Below are 17,458 nucleotides of genomic sequence, written 5' to 3'. Positions count from 1 at the left end.
ACCAAGTCCACTTTGATCTAGAATATGTTATAATCCCAATGCTTGGACACTCCCACCGGGGTTGCTACTAAATATATAACTGGATTATTAGAGAAGTATTACTACATAGCCAGAGAGAGTCAATAAGCTATGATAAACTGTGCCAAAGAATATATTTTCTTTCTTCCCTCCTTTCCCTTCTTGTCTTCCCCTACCCAGGATGGTTCACGTATGTCACAGTTAAATACTTTGAAAGATAAAACAGAAAGCGTCTGTGAATAGTAATCCAATTTGTAAACTGTGGTTTGGTTGATGTTTTGTTTCTCAGTCCTGACACTGTTTGATGATTGTTGTCTCCACTGGGATTTAAGAGTGGAAAGCCACTCCCTGCAAATCCTCTCCATGCCTGAATTTTCTCACTGGGGATTTGTTTTGGGAACTGCCTTCTCTTCTCCCAGAAGTCTCTTGAAAAAGACAAACAGTCCTGGGAAGTGAGACACTCAAGCCCTTATAGCTTGGGATCGAAAAGTTTATTGGATGCTTTCTTTTTTGACCTGAGCTGTCCAAGGACTATGAGAATGTTGAGCAAAGGGGTGAGGAGGTGGGAGAAACAGCAAAGAATGGTGGGGAGGGAGAATTTCTGAAGATAATCATTATTTACTTCCTTATTTGCTCAGGACAGTCTTAGCTCTAGTTCATTAACTCTGCAATGCAAACACCTTCCCATAAAGCCAGCCTAAACCTCTCTGATCCTCCTGGAGGCCAACTGACTTCTACAAACAGGCTTTCCATAAGGGTTATCAAATAAACAAATGAGTGGGTTCACAGCAAGTGACTCAAGCCAAACTCTTCCATCTTCCCCCACTAAATCTACCAGCCCACGGCCTCTGTGCCTGCATGGTCTGTGCCCACGCCTATTTGTCCCAACTCTGTCCCTGTTCCTGTGAAAGATCCGTCCTCCATTTGTGCTCCGGCTCTGGCCTCCTTTGCTGGCTCAAGGACTCTGCTTCTGTGGTTATTTCTTTCCTCCTCTACCTTCTTTTTCATCTATTCATTTACTCCTCATTTACATAAACATGCCGACCTTGGCTCTCCTTCTTAGCCCCCTGGACCCCTCCATCTGTCCCACCAGACAGAGATCGTCCATGGCTTTTCCCCTGCTCACCTCACTTTCCGAACTGCCCCTTTCCCTGACCTCAGCCAGTCCCAAGACTTTAAGCGCATCAGTATGCCGACGATGCTCGGATTTACATTTCCAGCCCCGACCTGTCTCCTCCACCCCACACTTACCCCTCTTTGGACTTAATATATCTATGAGGATGACTAATGGGTTCTGAAAAGAGAACTATTTCTGCATCTCCCCAGCCCAAAGTTGCTCCTCCCTCCATCTTAACCATCTCAGTAAAACACATTATTTTCCAACCAGGAAATCAAGGGGAAAAGCTAAGAAAACACTTTTTGTCTCCCCATGACAAATCCAGTGGGAGATCCTATCACCTCTTCCTCCAAAGCACATCCCAAATCTGTCCAGTAATCTTTATCTCCACTGGTACCACCTTTGGCCACACCATTACCATGTTTTTCCTAAAATAACCTCCTACAGGCTCCCAGATTCCTTATTTGTCTACACAACCCATGCTTCATAATGTCAGGATTACCTTTATAAAAATATAAATAGCACCATGTCTTGTCTTTTCTTAAAACACCCAAAGGGTTTTCCATTGTATTTAGAATAAAATAAAAACTCTGTAGTATAATAACCAGGGCTGCCATAAAACAAAAACAAAAAAACAAAAGAAACCTAAATGGACATAAATGAAACATATCTAAGCTCAGCAACACAAGTGTAGATAGTAAGAGATTGTCCCAATTCTGACAGAGCAAAAATTCCCTGTCCCTCAACCCAACCATATACCTGGGGGAAACAGCTTCCTTCATCACAGAGTGATTGCCTCACGTTAGAGTTGGGCTTCTTCACAATGTGGAGGTTGGGTTCCTTGTGTGAGCATACTGGGAGTTCAGAGCACCAGGTAGAAGTGCTTCCTTTTTACGACCTAGCCATTGTCCTATCAAAGCCTAGTTCATATCCTGGGAGTAAGTAAATGGTAAATTCTACAGCATTACACAAAGCCTTGTAGGTACTCTGCTTCCAAAACAAGTAGGAGAACTATTGGCATTGCCCAGCTATTTCATTTTGTACTTGAAGGACTAAAGAGATGGTTGTGATCACCTATTGGGAGACTCCCTAAAGCACAGCTATTACCAATCTCCTTTCTCCCTCTGCTTGCCTTCAGAGGCCATTCTAGAGCAGGTGGAATTAGAGACTGATGCTAAAGGGTGGGAGAGGTTGGGCAAGCACTCGGGTGCCGTTGATGTGTGGAATGGACTTGGAGAAAGTCTGGGGTCACATGGGTTTCCCCTTGACAGAAATCCAGAAGAGTTTTGTGTGGCAGTGGGAAATGGAGGGAGTACAGGATGAGCACAAGGAGACAGTGACAGGAAGGAGATAGAGCAAGGCAGTGTTTCTCAAAGTGTGGCTGGTAGACCAGCTGCATGAGAATCAGGATCACCCAGAGTGTCTGTCACAGTGCAGGTTCCTGAGCCCCTCATCTTCTGATTCCCAGTCTCTGGAGTGGGGCCTAAGAAGCCATATTAGTGGGCTTTCAGTGGGCACTTATGTACCCCAATATTTGAGAATTCCTGAGATGGATGATGAAACTAGCTCTGGTTTATAAAATTGAGCCTGGCTCAGAAGTAGGTCCCAGCAAAAGGGACATGAATATTTCTGTGTCACCAGGACAAAGCTCATCAAATATAGTGGAAAGGCACTGTAGTGATGTAGTGAAAAGAAGGGCCATCTGTACCCCAATGTTTATAGCAGCAATGGCCATGGTCGTCAAACTGTGGAAAGAACCAAGATGCCCTTCAACGGACAAATGGATAAGGAAGTTGTGGTCCATATACACTATGGAGTATTATGCCTCCATCAGAAAGGATGAATACCCAACTTTTGTAGCAACATGGACGGGACTGGAAGAGATTATCCTGAGTGAAGTGAGTCAAGCAGAGAGTCAATTGTCATATGGTTTCACTTATTTGTGGAGCATAACAAATAGCATGGAGGACAAGGGGAGATGGAGAGGAGAAGGGAGTTGAGGGAAATTGGAAGGGGAGGTGAACTATGAGAGACTATGGACTCTGCAAAACAATCTGAGGGTTTTGAAGGGGCGGGGGGTGGGAGGTTGTGGGAACCAGGTGGTGGGTATTAGAGAGGGCACGTATTGCATGGAGCACTGGGTGTGGTGCAAAAACAATGAATACTGTTACGCTGAAAAGAAATAAAAATAAATAAATTAATTTTAAAAAAAGACACCTGTAGCAATGAAAGAAAAATGAAGATTTAAGTTTTCTTCAAAAACATAATTTAGGGGAAATGACTAATCAACTCTCAAAGTTTTCAGTTTGTACCCATGATTTGGCAATATTTGACAGCCTACTATCATTGCCATTTTTTTTTTTTTTTGGTCATTGCCATTTTTAATAAATGAATCTCACCAGAAGAAAGTTTCAGTTTGACTTCAAAAACTCCCTCCATCTAGGGCTTCACAGAGCTCAAGAGGAGAAGGAACACATCTCTTTCTGTGACATTCAGCTGATTTGCACATGCAGGAGTCAGGAAGCATACATTTCCATTGAAGCCTAAAGATGAAAAGCCAGAACACTATTTGTATTGGGGGCACTTATGATGTGATCCCATTCTGCTTTGCCTCACCACCCTTCCACGGTTTCCATTAATATCTTCTCTGCCTTGTCTCTGAAATCCTTCATCATCAATGGCTTATTGTTAAAAACTCCCTTCCTTAGCTTCAGGCCACTTTTCCCAGACGGCTCCATGGTCCCCTGCCCCCAACCAAGAATTCCTTTTTCCCTGACCAGGAAAGAATGACCTTCCTCATGACATGCAACCATTTCAAGGATATGAAGACTCTCTCTAGAATTTACACCTCAGGTCTCACTGGGCTAGTAAGACACCCTCACCCATGTAATGAGCACCCCCAAATGTCACAGAGACTCCCAGAGAGCTTCACCCTAGGCAGCTAACAATCTCCATGGCAATAGCCATCCATCTGCTTAACTTTTCCACATAAGTTTTCTCTCCCTAGGGAGTGCTGATGCTGGAGCCGGTATTATCCCACCTATCGTTTTAAAAAAGATGTTCTTTAACTTTGTTTCTGAAACAGAATCCTAGCTCTTACTGTGGATGGCTCTGCCTCCTCTCCACCCTCCCCCTCTCCTCCACAACCCCCTCCCCAATGGCAAGCTGCACATTGGCGGGCTATTAAACAACTTTAACACAGTTGCACTTTGTTTGCTCCATATCTATGTTTTTGGCTTTCTGAGAGGAGGTATTGTGCTAGGCGGGACTATTTGATTGGAGAATTGTTTGGACTGTGGCAAGTAGAATAGCTAAACAGGATTTTTTTATGGAGTTAAATTTCAAGGCAAAAAGAAGGCATCATTAATGCACAGAAAAGAAAAAAATGAACAAGTTGGCATAGATAGGACACTTAGGTCATACTAAAACAAGAGTCAACACAGAGCTTCATCTCAGCTTTGCTGAATTGGAATTTCAACTGGGAAATGGAATCCAACCGCTCAACATTTCAGTCTGCAAAGAGGTAGAATCAGAAAAATTAAAAAAAAAAATGTGCTCATGAACATAAACTGAAACTTTCATATCAGTACTTCCTAAAACCCAATGTCTTCATTTCTTTATAATTCTTCCTCATGTTCCCCATCGTTCAGCCAGCGGGATGGCCTTTCTTTCTCCATGGCTCTTCATACAACTTGCAGAGATTAGAAGACATTGGCTTTATGTCAAAATGGCACCCAAATTCTGATGCTACCTGAAGCACATCTTAGTGGAAGAGAGAGGTTGGATGAACTCAAACCCTTACTGGAGACAGAACAAGGCAATAAAATCTAATGACACATGGTCCTGGCTGGGAGCTGGAGACCAGGTTCTGAGCTTGACTTTTCCACTTTCTGGATGGTCTTCCGTGAATCTTTTTACTTACCTAGGTATCAGTGTTCTCATCTCTGAATAAGTTGAATGATTTCAAAATATTTAGAGCTCCTAATTCGGAAGTCACTACCACTCCAGAACTAATATTTCTTTTTACATTTCTGGTTCATCTTGCAGAGGAAACTAAGCATGGTTTTCTTAACCGCAGGCGTGCCACAGGAAATCACTTGCCAGTGTTATTTGAATGAGTCAAAAATGATTTTGTTCATCTCATTTTCATTTGCTGCCGAAAAAGTCTGTGCTCCTCATGCTCAAAAAGTTTCGCATTGAAAGAGTAGGGCTGCCACCATCGCAACTTCATTTTCTGTGACATCTTTCCTCCACACCAAAATCTCCAAGCACTTGACAGAACTTCTCTAAGTCACACAATTATGGAATTACAGAGACAGGGGAGAAAGGAGGTTGAGGAACACGCAAGGAAGAAAAGACATGAAATGTGGACTTTTTCTCCCACATTTTTCATGTGTATACTGATATGAAGAAATTCTGTCCCCAGGAGAGAATAATGTGGGCTAAAAATGCCAACTGCCCAGGGCTTTTCAGACATGATGGGACCTGTTCTCTTTGCTATTGCCGTATTATGAGTTCAAACAGCTCAGACAAAATCTTATTAACTTGAAAGGCCACATTTTCAAGTGGATATGCTGGAGGTTCCAAAGTTTGTAAGCTTAGAAACCTGGGTAGTATTTGGGTCTCTGAATCTCAAACCAGAACACATCAAAGTAACACTGGTGCATCAGGAAAAGAAAATTTCCATAATAAAAACCTTGCCTCAAACCAGAGGTTTATTGAATATCAAAATGGTGCATTTCAGTTAATAATTACTAACGGGTTGGATATACCAAGCACAGATGTTAACATGACATGACAAACTTTTGAAAATAAGAAGATCCCATGTCCTGATGGTCCAGATGCCAGACCTCCTCCCCTTGGATACACATCTGGAAAGAGGTGAATACATCCCATACCATGGCTGATGCTCATTCATTCTCCGCATCAACAATAATTAGTGCAAATTAATTATTTTAAATTATAATTACTATATAATTAGATGTATGTAAATTATTGTCATTATTATCAATCAATGTAAATAATTATTAATAAACTAATGGTGTGTATTGATGTTGCCACCTCTTTTTGTCCACACACTTGAATTAATTTTGTTGAAAAGAAACAGCTATTGCCTTCTTTGATTATAAAAGCAATATAGATTCAAAGTTAAAAAAAAAAAAAAAGGAAAGAAAAGGCAAGCAAACAAGCAAAGCACATTGGAAGAAATAATATTACTTATTCCACAAAACCTTCTCATCCCTCTAAATTCCTGAAACGTGTTAACCATATGTACTACTCATATGTACTACTCATTTGGGTTCCCTGAAACTATCCTGAATTGAGACATTTTTGCTGAGGGGGGGCGGGGAGGGGTGCGGTTCCCCTCCTCTCTGGCTCTGGCCAGTAGGGGAGGGAGTTCCTGTATTTCCCAAAGCCCCTATCCCATTCTGGCCCTAGAGCCTCTTTTGTCTCCTTTACACAACATGAGTTCAAGCTTGCACTCCATCTCTTCCCACCCACTCAGTTTCTTGAGAGACCAAACTCCCTCCCTCCTTGACCCCAGAAGAGTGAGCCTTGAAAAGTTGACCTATGCCTTGGAAAAGTTGGCCAATCTCCATGGAATCTGGCAGGTGTGAGGTCAATATGAGGCAAGAGAGGGAGAAGGTCACCACTTTGTACAACTCCGGGGAGTGCACTGTGCTGCATTCTGTGTGAAGAGTGCCCATGAAGACCCTGAGGGAAGTGGATGGTACGTAGGTACCTTGCCATGTGACAAGCTGGCTTGGTGGCCAGCATGCTTGGAGGAAGACCCTAAGTCAGCACAAAGTAGGTACTCGGCGCATGATCTCCGTTATTGCGGGAGGAGGGGGAAGGGTGATGGCTCACCGCGTGCAGACTCTTCCGCTGCTCAGATGCCGCCAACCCTCCTAACATGGCTGCCACTTGGCTTCATCTATGCCGACACCAGTTGTCCATTCTAGGACAATGCAAAAATCTTCCACCTTGTAAAATAATTCCACCCAATGTCCTAATGTGGTGAAATTATGTCAGTCTGAGCCAGCAGACTCTTCCATACCTCAGATGTCCTACACCATCAATCGACCGTGCAATCTGAAAGTATTCGAACAATGGGAAGGGAAAAAAGTAAAAGGCTTATGGAGACTACACATGATACTTTACAATTCACATAATTTCTGTCACCTTTCCCATACCTTTTTGGTACCAATGTGAATCTTTCTGAAACTGAATTGATAAAACTGATGAAATAGCCAACCTCTTTTACTTTCTCACATTTAAAACTCATCCCGCTTCTAGGTCTGAGATTCAGAATTGTGTCAGAGTGATCAACGTTTGTACTGCTCCCTCCTCCTCCATTCCCGTTCAGTCCTCCCTCAAGCCCAGGAACCTTGACCTCTGGCTGCTATGTCATCTCCATTTCCAAGAAATGTTCATGTATGAGCCTTTCCTTATACCCATTTTCAAAATGTATCTCTCTTAGGTCTCATTCATTTACCTTCTAGGTAATAAAATTTGATGCATTGGTCTTTATTTATGACTGCTAATAACTTAATGTGTTACCCTTCCTATGACCACGCACCTGCATGCATTTGCCAGTACACACATTTTAATAAAAGCCTTTAGTACTTTATCTACAGGAATGAGCAGTGATGAAATCTTAAAGTGGCCACTGATGCCAGATAAGTGGGATTAGGATCACCTAAAACTAGAAAACAACAGAGCAACAACTAGCAACAACAGAGCAAACTGGATTGTTACTATCTTCATTCAAAAAGAACCCTCCCGTTCCCTGACAAAATATCCTGGATACAGTTAGTGGTCACCTGTCACTTCTCCCCATCATAGGGGACTAGCTTCCTGTGCCCAAAACAGTGAAGGTCTTACCCCTGAAGAGGAAGAGGTCCTTATAGACTTAAAACTCCAGAATCTGACCTGGAGAGAACCTCAGTGGCTGTCTTACTGGTCAGCAGGTTAGCTGCTGCTTCAAAACAAACAGCCCTGAATCCTGGTGGCTTGAATAACAGAAACAAGTGTATTCGATGCTTACACTCCATGAGGATCAGTGGTTCTGCTCTGCAGAACTCTGTCCACACTTTGAGACCCAGCTGACAGAGCATCCACTTTCTGGAACATGTCTGGTTGCCATGGGAGAAGGAAAGATGGGGGGTGAGGGAAAGAATGAGAGCATGTGCACAAGCTTCTAACATACATTTGGAAGTTCCCCTAACAGTTCCCTCAACACTCCATTCACCAACCCAAGTCCATGGCCACACTTACTTCACGGGGGTGTGGAAGCACCATTCTACTGTCTGCCTTGAAGGGCAGTCCGAATATTGATGAAAATCCCAGTGGATTAACCTGGAGTATCAAACACTATCATTTTACTAAAATGCCAAGAACAGAGCCTGGCATTTAACAAGAGCCCTCGTGACTCCTCTTGCTACTTATGGGAAAACCGATCCGGTGACGACATGAAATGATGACTTGAGGTCACACAGCTAGCTAACTGGGAACACGTATTTCTTGAATTCAAATTGGAGTTTTTTTCTCTTCGTTCATCTGAATGCCTAGAAAAGACATGCTCAAACACAACGATTGGACCAACACATTCAACTAGATGACTACGATGGGTTTTGCTTTGTTTTCAAAAAGGGTTACTTTTGTAGAATGGGGGTCAGCAAACTTTTTTGGTAAAGGGCCAGTTAGTAAATGTAGTAGGCTTTGCAGGCCATAGGGTCCCTGTCATGCTACTCAACACTGCCACCATAGCACAAAGCAGGCACAGACCATAGGTAAACCAGCGGGCACGACTGTGTTCCACTGGAACTGGATAAAAACAGACAGTGGGCTGGACTTGACCAGCAAGCTGCATGGGGCCCGACCCTCCTCTGGAGCATCCTCCACTGCAGAAAGACCAGTCAATGGAAAGTCGGAACAAACCCAAAGAAACTTTATACAGGTTAGCTACGTTACAGGGCTGTTGTGGGCCTATAGGTCGTTATGTGCGAGCACTTAGGAGAGCCCTGTCCCCCACATCACCAGCCCTCAGCAAATCCTCAAGTCTCCTCTGCAGACATCACTGCCCCTTACTCTGGGCCGGCCACCGTCGCTAGTGCTGCTGGAGGTTGGACAGCAAACAAAACGAAGTCCCCACTCTCCTGAAACTGGTACTCTGGTCCAGCAAGTCAGACAAAGAAGCAAGCAGATATATAAGATGTCCAGAGGTGATAAAGGCTAAAAAGGAAATAAAACAGGTCATAGGGGGCAGCGGGGGCAGGGACAAGATTCCTAGAGAGAACTCCACACAGAGGGAGGAAGCAAGCCATGTGGATGGAGATACGTGGGACAAGCTTGAGTCAACACAGGTGAGAGCAAGGGCAAAATCCCTGGGGCAGGAGCCTGTGTGCACATCCCTGGAGGGGAGAGGGTGCCTGCAGGTAATGGGAATCTGCGGGGGGTTGGGGGAACAGCTAAAGCTGAGCACAGGGCAATGTGAAGAGGACAGGTCACAGACTCAGGTGAGCATTTCGGGTGTCATTCTGCACGAGATGGGGAGTATTATCATCATCATTGATTGGGCCCATTTTCATCACTCTGCCCTCCTCCCCCCTCCCTCCTTCCTCCTTGTCCTCCCACCAACCCTCTCCGCATCTACTCTACTGCTTTGTCTGTGCTCCTCTAGGAGCATTTTTACCCTTTTGTTATCTTCTTTTGGGTAATACTCCGCTAGGATGGCAGCATGTGAAACCAGGAGCTCAGCGCCCTGGCAATAATCCAAAGGGAAAGTTGGCCCAGGCCAGGGCCTTCCAGGAGGATTTAACCTAACTCCTCAGATGCTGGGCATCAGACAGAAAAGGCTTAGGAAGAACAAGATGAGAATGAAAGCAAAGACCATCAAGAATATTTTGTTATTTTTCAAACAAGATCCTAAAGCATTTAAAGAAATATGCAAGTTGTACTGGGCTGATGGGAATGTGGTGGGGACAGGATGGATGCCTAATCAATCCCTTCCATCCTCTTTGCCACGTGAATTTGTGAGTAGGTGTGTGTTTCTCCCAGGATTCAGGATATAACCAACTCTTGATTACCACGGCTAATGGATGTGACATAAATATTCCAAGTAGATAAAAGTTGTTAAGATATATTTGTAAGGGGTGCCTGGGTGGCTCAGTGGGTTAAGCCTCTGCCTTCGGCTCAGGTCATGATCCCAGGGTCCTGGGATCAAGCCCTGCATCGGGCTCTCTGCTCAGCCGGGAGCCTGCTTCCTCCTCTCTCTCTGCCTGCCTCTCTGCCTACTTGTGGTCTCTCTCTCTGTCAAATAAATAAGTGTCTTCAAAAAAAAAAAGATACATTTGTAAGATAAATTGTGTTCTGGTTAAACAGATATATATTCTATAAGATATATCACATATAATATATATACATATTATATATGATGATATATAATCATATATATACACACATTGTCTATGTATATATAATGATATATGTACATATAATACAAGGATATACAAATACGTCATTATATATCTATGATGGTGGATCTCTGGGTACATATTCTACATAGAGGGAAATGGGAGATGGCAAGGAGAGAGGGAAAGAGGGAAAAAGGAGAGAGAGGGAGGGAGAGAGAAAGGGAGGGAGAGACAATACAATATGACCACCAATAAACCAACAGTCAAGGTTGCTGTGTACGGTGCAGGTTAAATCCAAGCATGAGAGCCCCTGGCGAAAAGTGCTGTGGTTACTGACATCCGGCTGGGCCCAGGCATTTGTGGCCACATTTGCCTACAGGGAAGCACTTTCTTTAAAATGAATTTACCAGAAGATCACATGTGGGCTCGTGGCTCTTGTGTGATTCTCAGATTCTAATGTGATATGAATCACCTGGGGAATCTGATTCAAACATAGATTCTGACCCTGTGGGTCAGGAGCAGAGCCTGACACTCTGCATTTCTGAGAAGCTCCCACGCTCTACCCATAGTGCTCTCCCTGGGCCTTGCTTGAGTCCTATTATGTGTTTTTTAACATAACAATAAACTCAAAAGTTTAAGTTACATTCAGTATCTACCTTCTTGCATTAAATGGTAACATTTGTAATAAAATATCTTGGTCAGAAGTGGACAGGTGTGTCATTTCTGGGTTGGGGAACCCTTAAAGTTTCTAAAACAAAGTTTCCAAGGTAAATCGACTTGGAAAAATGTTAACGAATCTACAGGAAAAAATTCTAAATGCAGTCCGAGAGTTGGCCTAAGGTGTGCAGACGTCTGCAGCCCAGTGGACGCTGACCAGTTGTCCAGCTTGGACCCTCTGGTATGAGCCCTGTGTGAGGTCTAGCGTGAAAGGGCCAGAATATTTGGCCACGCTGCACGGGGAAGTGACAGAACCAAACACGGTGGGCTTGTTAGCGCTTGTTGGCCTTGGGCGCCATCTCGTGGTGAAAGCAAGAAAAAACGGTTTTTAATCTAGACACAACCAAATACAGTGTAATTCTCACCTAGGTACAATGCTGTTGTGTAGATATTCTAATTCAGAACGGTGACTCTTAAAACAAAAAAAATAGTTTTCTAAAATGTATGAGTTGGAGTTTATAAATTCCTTTTTAAATTCTTGCTACATTCAATACATTGAGCTTCTGCAGATGTCCTGGTGTCTACTCTTATTTGCCGTGTGGCCATGGCCAGATTCCTTAATACTGCAAGATCCTGAGTTCTAAGTCTGTAAATTGGAATAATAAATCTATTTCATGACATTATGGTGATGATTAAACCCATGGAAGGTGCTGGGCCCCAGTGCCTGGTATGTGCTTAACAGCGAGAGAACAAAAAGTGGAAGTAAGTACGAGTATTGGATCTAGTAGGAAAAATAACAACAGTGATCCAAAAAAATAAAAAATAAAAAAAACAACCCACAACATTTTATTATTTCCAATTTACAAAGCAGGAAAATGAGGTTTAGAGGTCAAATGATTTATCCAAGATAACAAACCCAATGTCAGATCTAGATTTCAAATGTGGGTCTTCTAACTCTAGATCACGGACTCTGTCAGTGACGAAGCTGTTTCACCATATGTATTAATTTGATAAAGGGCAAAAAATTAAAAAAATATATTAGCTTTCACTAATTATGAATGAATTCACTAATGCTGAATTAACAAATAACTCCAAAGTCTCAGGAGTATACCAAATACAAAGGCCCATTTTAAAAAAAAAATTTTTAAAAATTTATTTACTTGTAAGGGAGCATGAGTGGCAGAGAGGGGTAGAAGGAGACTCCCCACTGAGCAGGAGCCTGATTTGGCTCCATCCCAGGACCCCGACCATGACCTGAGCTGAAGGAAGATGCCTCGCCGACTGAGCCACCCAGGCACCCCGACAAAGGCCTATTTCTTGCTCATGTTACATGGCCTTCATGGTTGCCTGAGCTGTGGCTGCTCCTATCAGCTGCAGACAGAGGAAGTGAGCAGAGTTGAAGGTCTGCTGGTGAGATGGGAGGGAAAGTGAGGTATTTTTATTTTGATCACTTCTGTATTTTCTATGAAGTTATGGGGTGAGGTTGCCTAATGACCACGAGGCAAGGAAAAAATATTGGCAATGTGAGGAGAGATAAGCTTGGACTGTGTATTTATTAGGAAAATGCAGGATGTTGTTCAGTGGTGAGAGTCCATTTGAGCTACTGGCCGTAAGTTTGAAGTGGGTTTACTCAACGCTGTTGTGTGATTCCCTTCAGGAACACTGAGCCTGCTTGGGTTCTGGTAAGCAGAAAGCTGGGCTGAGTTCTTGCTGGGTGAATAAAATGTTGGTGGGAGCGAGGGGCAAGGGAGCTAAGAATTTTTAACATTTTTTTTTAAACATAAACAAAATCTGGAAGGAACTCAGATTCCATGTACTTTCCTTCTGTCCCTTCTCTCCCTTATGCCCATTCTACAGGTGAAAAATGGAGGCTGTAAGTAGACAGCTGACAGCCTGAAGGTCATGGAATGAAGCAGATAGTATCCTGGAAAGTAATATGTGAGCAGTTGAGAATGTTCACAGAGCGCCTCACTGCCACAGCTGCCCCTGTGCCTGATTTCTTTCCTACCCCACTGCCTCTGCCTCTGCCTCAAGAGGGCCCCTTATGCCACCAGCACTTAACAAAATGAAGGTTTTGTCTAAATCTTGGCTATTCCTGGCTTTAGTGTGGCAGCTCCTGTCCCAAGAGATGGGAATGGGGTAGACTGAGTTCAGTGACCCCAGTTTTTCATCCCCGTCCATATCTATACTGTTTATCATGTGACTTCGCAGGTCTTCCTACTAGAAGCAAAGTGTACTCCCCCATCCTCTGACTTGGGTTATGACCATGTGACATGCTTTGCCCAGCGGGATATTAGAACATTTGGTGCAAACAGAGGTTTGAACTGTGTTTGGCCAGTCGGATTTCTGTCCCCTCTACGAGAAGAACACGATTGAGAATCCCACTGGTCCAAGGGTGAGAAGAGACTCAGAACAGAACTGCAGCCAACCTGTAGCCTTGAGCCCAGCCTAGCCCAGCCTGGGTCAGTTGCCTCCAGCTGACCTACAGCTGTGTGAGCAGGAATAAATAATCCCACTGAGTTCTGGGGCTTATTTGTTATGCAGCATTTTTGTGGCAATAGGTTACTATATAGAAGTATCCTTCTGAAAATTGATGAATCCCTCAATCTCACCTCTGAAACTAATTTGTAAAAAAGGAAATTCATTATGCTTGCTTTCTTGTCATTCATGTTTCTCCTAAACATAGGGCACCCTAGAACTTATAGACAAGAGAGGAACTCCATTGCTCTGAAAGGTTTGCCGTGGCATGGCATCATTTCCAACTCAACGTGTACAAACCTTTTGGGAGGGGAAGAATGTCGGCGTGCATATTCCAACCCCCTGGAAAAAAGTTAGGAGAAGGGGAGATCCTGGGTGGCTCAGTTGTTAAGCATCTGCCTTTGGCTCAGGTCAGGATCCCAGGGTCCTGGGATCAAGCCCCACATCTGGCTGCTCTGCGGGAAGCCTGCTTCTCCCTCTCCCACTCCGCCTGCTTGTGTTCCCTCACTCACTGTGTCTCTCTCTGTCAAATAAATAAATAAAATCTTTAAAAAAAAAAAAGGAGAAGGGAGGAAGTCACTTTTACACTTTTTTTTTAACATTTTCATTTTCATTTACCATCACATAGCAGCTGTAAGAGAGATGACAAAGAGGAGTGGCCAAGCCAGAGTGTGAAGGGAGGGAAGGGACATGGGGAAGAAGATGGGTGGGTATGAGCAGGAGGGGAGATGGGAAGACTGGGAAGAAAGCCCAGGCAGGAAGGGAAAGGGGCAGATTTCCCACTGGCAAATCCAAGGGGTTGGGGATGAGAGGAATAACTGGGAAGGCAGCTTTCGCCACGGCCGAGTGCTAACAGATATGTTTGTTTTAATAAACAAAAGGTGTGATGTAGCTTAACAACTCAATTTCTAAACTGAGTTTCACAATGTATGTAGCTGACTTCACCTACCTGTATTTCACGCTGTAGCACATTTCAGACCCTTCATAGCGTGCCCGCCCCACCCCCTCCCTGCCTTTGGGACATTATGCTGGAATTAGGCAGGTGACAACATAGGCAAAGTGGGCCCCCCGCTCTCTGCTTCCCCACTGCCGGCACTGTTGATGCTGGAAAGTGACGACAGAGCTGTACGGTAGTAAGAAGAGAACAGAGAAAGAAGAGCCAGCCAGACTGGTCACTGGGGGATGGTCACACCTTCAGCTCTGGCAACCACGCTGCACTCCTGGCTGTCAGCCCAGCCCAGCTCCCACTCAGAACCCACAGTTGGCTGGACCCCCTTTGACAGCCTGATGGTGGGAGTGGAACATGGGTTTGCCGGGCAGGAAAGTGGTTACATGACATGACCACCATTTTCTCTATCATGTCTGAACTGTGTTCATGGGATCTGGTTTTGCTCAGTCATGCCTCCGTTCTTTTCCTCATTCACATTTTTTTCTGTTCAGAAGTCTTCCAACTCTCAAGTTCACTGCACCCACAGATACCTTTCAGGAAGCATGGAAGTTCAGGTTCCCCTTGGAGATAACACATGGGAGTCACCAGAACAATGTTCTTGAACATTATTTGGTCCAAAGACATCACTTTCATTCACTTAATTTCCAGTTGTGCTCTCCTGAGTGGAGGAGTAAAGGGGAGATACATAGGTCAAGGAGTGGTGCACAGACCCAAGCACACCCCTGGGGAGTCATTGAGCAAGGAAATCCCAGGCGAGAAAAGAAAGGTTGAGAACTGTATTTTGAATGCATCTTCTGCCTTAAGGCATATGATGTCCAAGATTTCCCACACAGTATTATGTACCCCACTCTGGAGGACTGGGGGAGAACAAGGGCCCTTACTACTCCTTAAATGGCACAAGACTTTGAGTCCTTCCCTTTGTCTAGACAAATTCCCTCAAACGTTTTTTCAGCTAGGCTCTACCTCTGAGCCCTCAAAGAAGTAGCTGTCTTGTTAGAATATTCCTGCTGCCCTCTGCCTTCTATGACGGGTGTGGGCTGTTAAATTTTGGTTTCACCACTTTCTAGAATTTTTACCTCTGGGAAAGATGCTTTGCCTCTCTTCTTCCATTTCCTCACCTACAGCATGTGGCAAATAATAAGATGTCAGCCGTGAGGTGGCTGCAATGATCAAAGAGTAAATTAAGTACCTAGAACAATACCTAAAATAGTATGTGTTCAATAAACAATAGCCATGAGTAACTGATTTTGCAGTAATAACAGTAATGATAATGATAGCTATAATGACCACTGTTTGAGGTCTTACTATCTATTCTGTGTATATTGGCCTACATGAGGTTGGTAGTTAAGGTTCTGGAACCAAAACTGTATGATCAGGTAAGGAGATCGGATAAGATCTGATAAGCAGAATCAATGTATTAAATTCCTCAGGAAAATCAATTTAAAAAACCAGCCGGAAAGGAAAAAATGACTTATCATTGCTGGAATTTAGGCATCAACTGCACTATAAGACAAGGGGTGTGGCGCCGACAATGACATTCATGCCTGGACATTTCCAATACCCTTCAAATAACACCTCATCGAGCTGGCCATGGAAGAAGTCTTCCTTAGCCAAGTACAAGATGAGCTTCCTGGGGCCGTGTTTTCATGTGTTTGGGGGCCAATACAGGGCTCATGATGGAATGAGCCTCCCCGCTGTACCAGGGCCCTCATATTGCTCTTAGTCTCCTGGCCTCAAAAGGATATCTGCTCCTATAACATCAGCCCTGGAGACAAGACGTGGCACCAATGAAAAACCAAATAATAAACAGGTGGAGAAAAGTAATCACTTGAGCTTTGCCTGGATTGGATTCAATTTCTGCCTGCAGCATTTCATTTTTAACTCACTAAACCTTGGTCGGAGTCTTGGGAGAACAAGACGGTACAACTCGGAAAAGCAATCAAAAAGCAACTGCCAAGTTATCGGGAGGTTCTACGGTGCGTTTCTAGACCAGTGCTAATCTAATAAACGCACGCGTGATGAACTGTGAAATTGAGAACATGATTGTCCACATTCTCTAAGCCAAAGGAATAAAATGGTCATTTTCCCTGTTATTTCATATGAAAAAGGAATCACTATCGGTTATTTTGTACCTTTCTCTAAAACATGGAAGTCTGTATGTCTAATGACATTTGTGAGCCACAAGGAAGCACTTCGGGAATTATGATCCTCAGCTTGCCAAACCACAGCTTCAAACGAAAGGCAAGGAGGAGTTCTGGACCTGTAAGTCAAAAGACCTGGATCCAGGAGTCCAACCTCTGCTATTCAGTGCTCTGGGAAGTAGGGGTATTCATCTTCTGAGGTTTAAATGAGATAGTGTTTGTGGAAAGCACTGTGTTAAGCATATGAATGAATGAGTATAAGGCAGGAAATAAGGAGAGCAAATATTTTCATGTCAGTTTGGGGAATCACTGGACAGAATTTTTTTTTTCTTGCAACTTGAGCGCAGTTAAACAAAAAACAAAAAACAAAAACAACCCACAAACGTAATGATTACATTATAAGTCTAACTATTACAGCATAGCAAAAGCAGCGGAATCATTGAGGAGGGATGACACTATAAGATCTTAGGGTTACCATTTGGAACATCAGTTCAAATCAGCCAGTGTTTGCTCAGAACATCCGCTGAGTTTGTGGAACTTGTAATACCATGAATGACTACGATGTGCTTACAATCTAATGGAAATCAGGCAGGATGAAATGAATGAATTCTGTACTAGATGGAAAATTACCCAAAAGATGCCAAAAGATGTTCAAAAAGCAATAACTAATCACAGATAGTTC

Source organism: Lutra lutra, chromosome 5 (genome assembly GCF_902655055.1).
Source record: "Lutra lutra chromosome 5, mLutLut1.2, whole genome shotgun sequence".
Taxonomy (NCBI): domain Eukaryota; kingdom Metazoa; phylum Chordata; class Mammalia; order Carnivora; family Mustelidae; genus Lutra; species Lutra lutra.
This window is presented reverse-complemented; position numbering follows the sequence as displayed.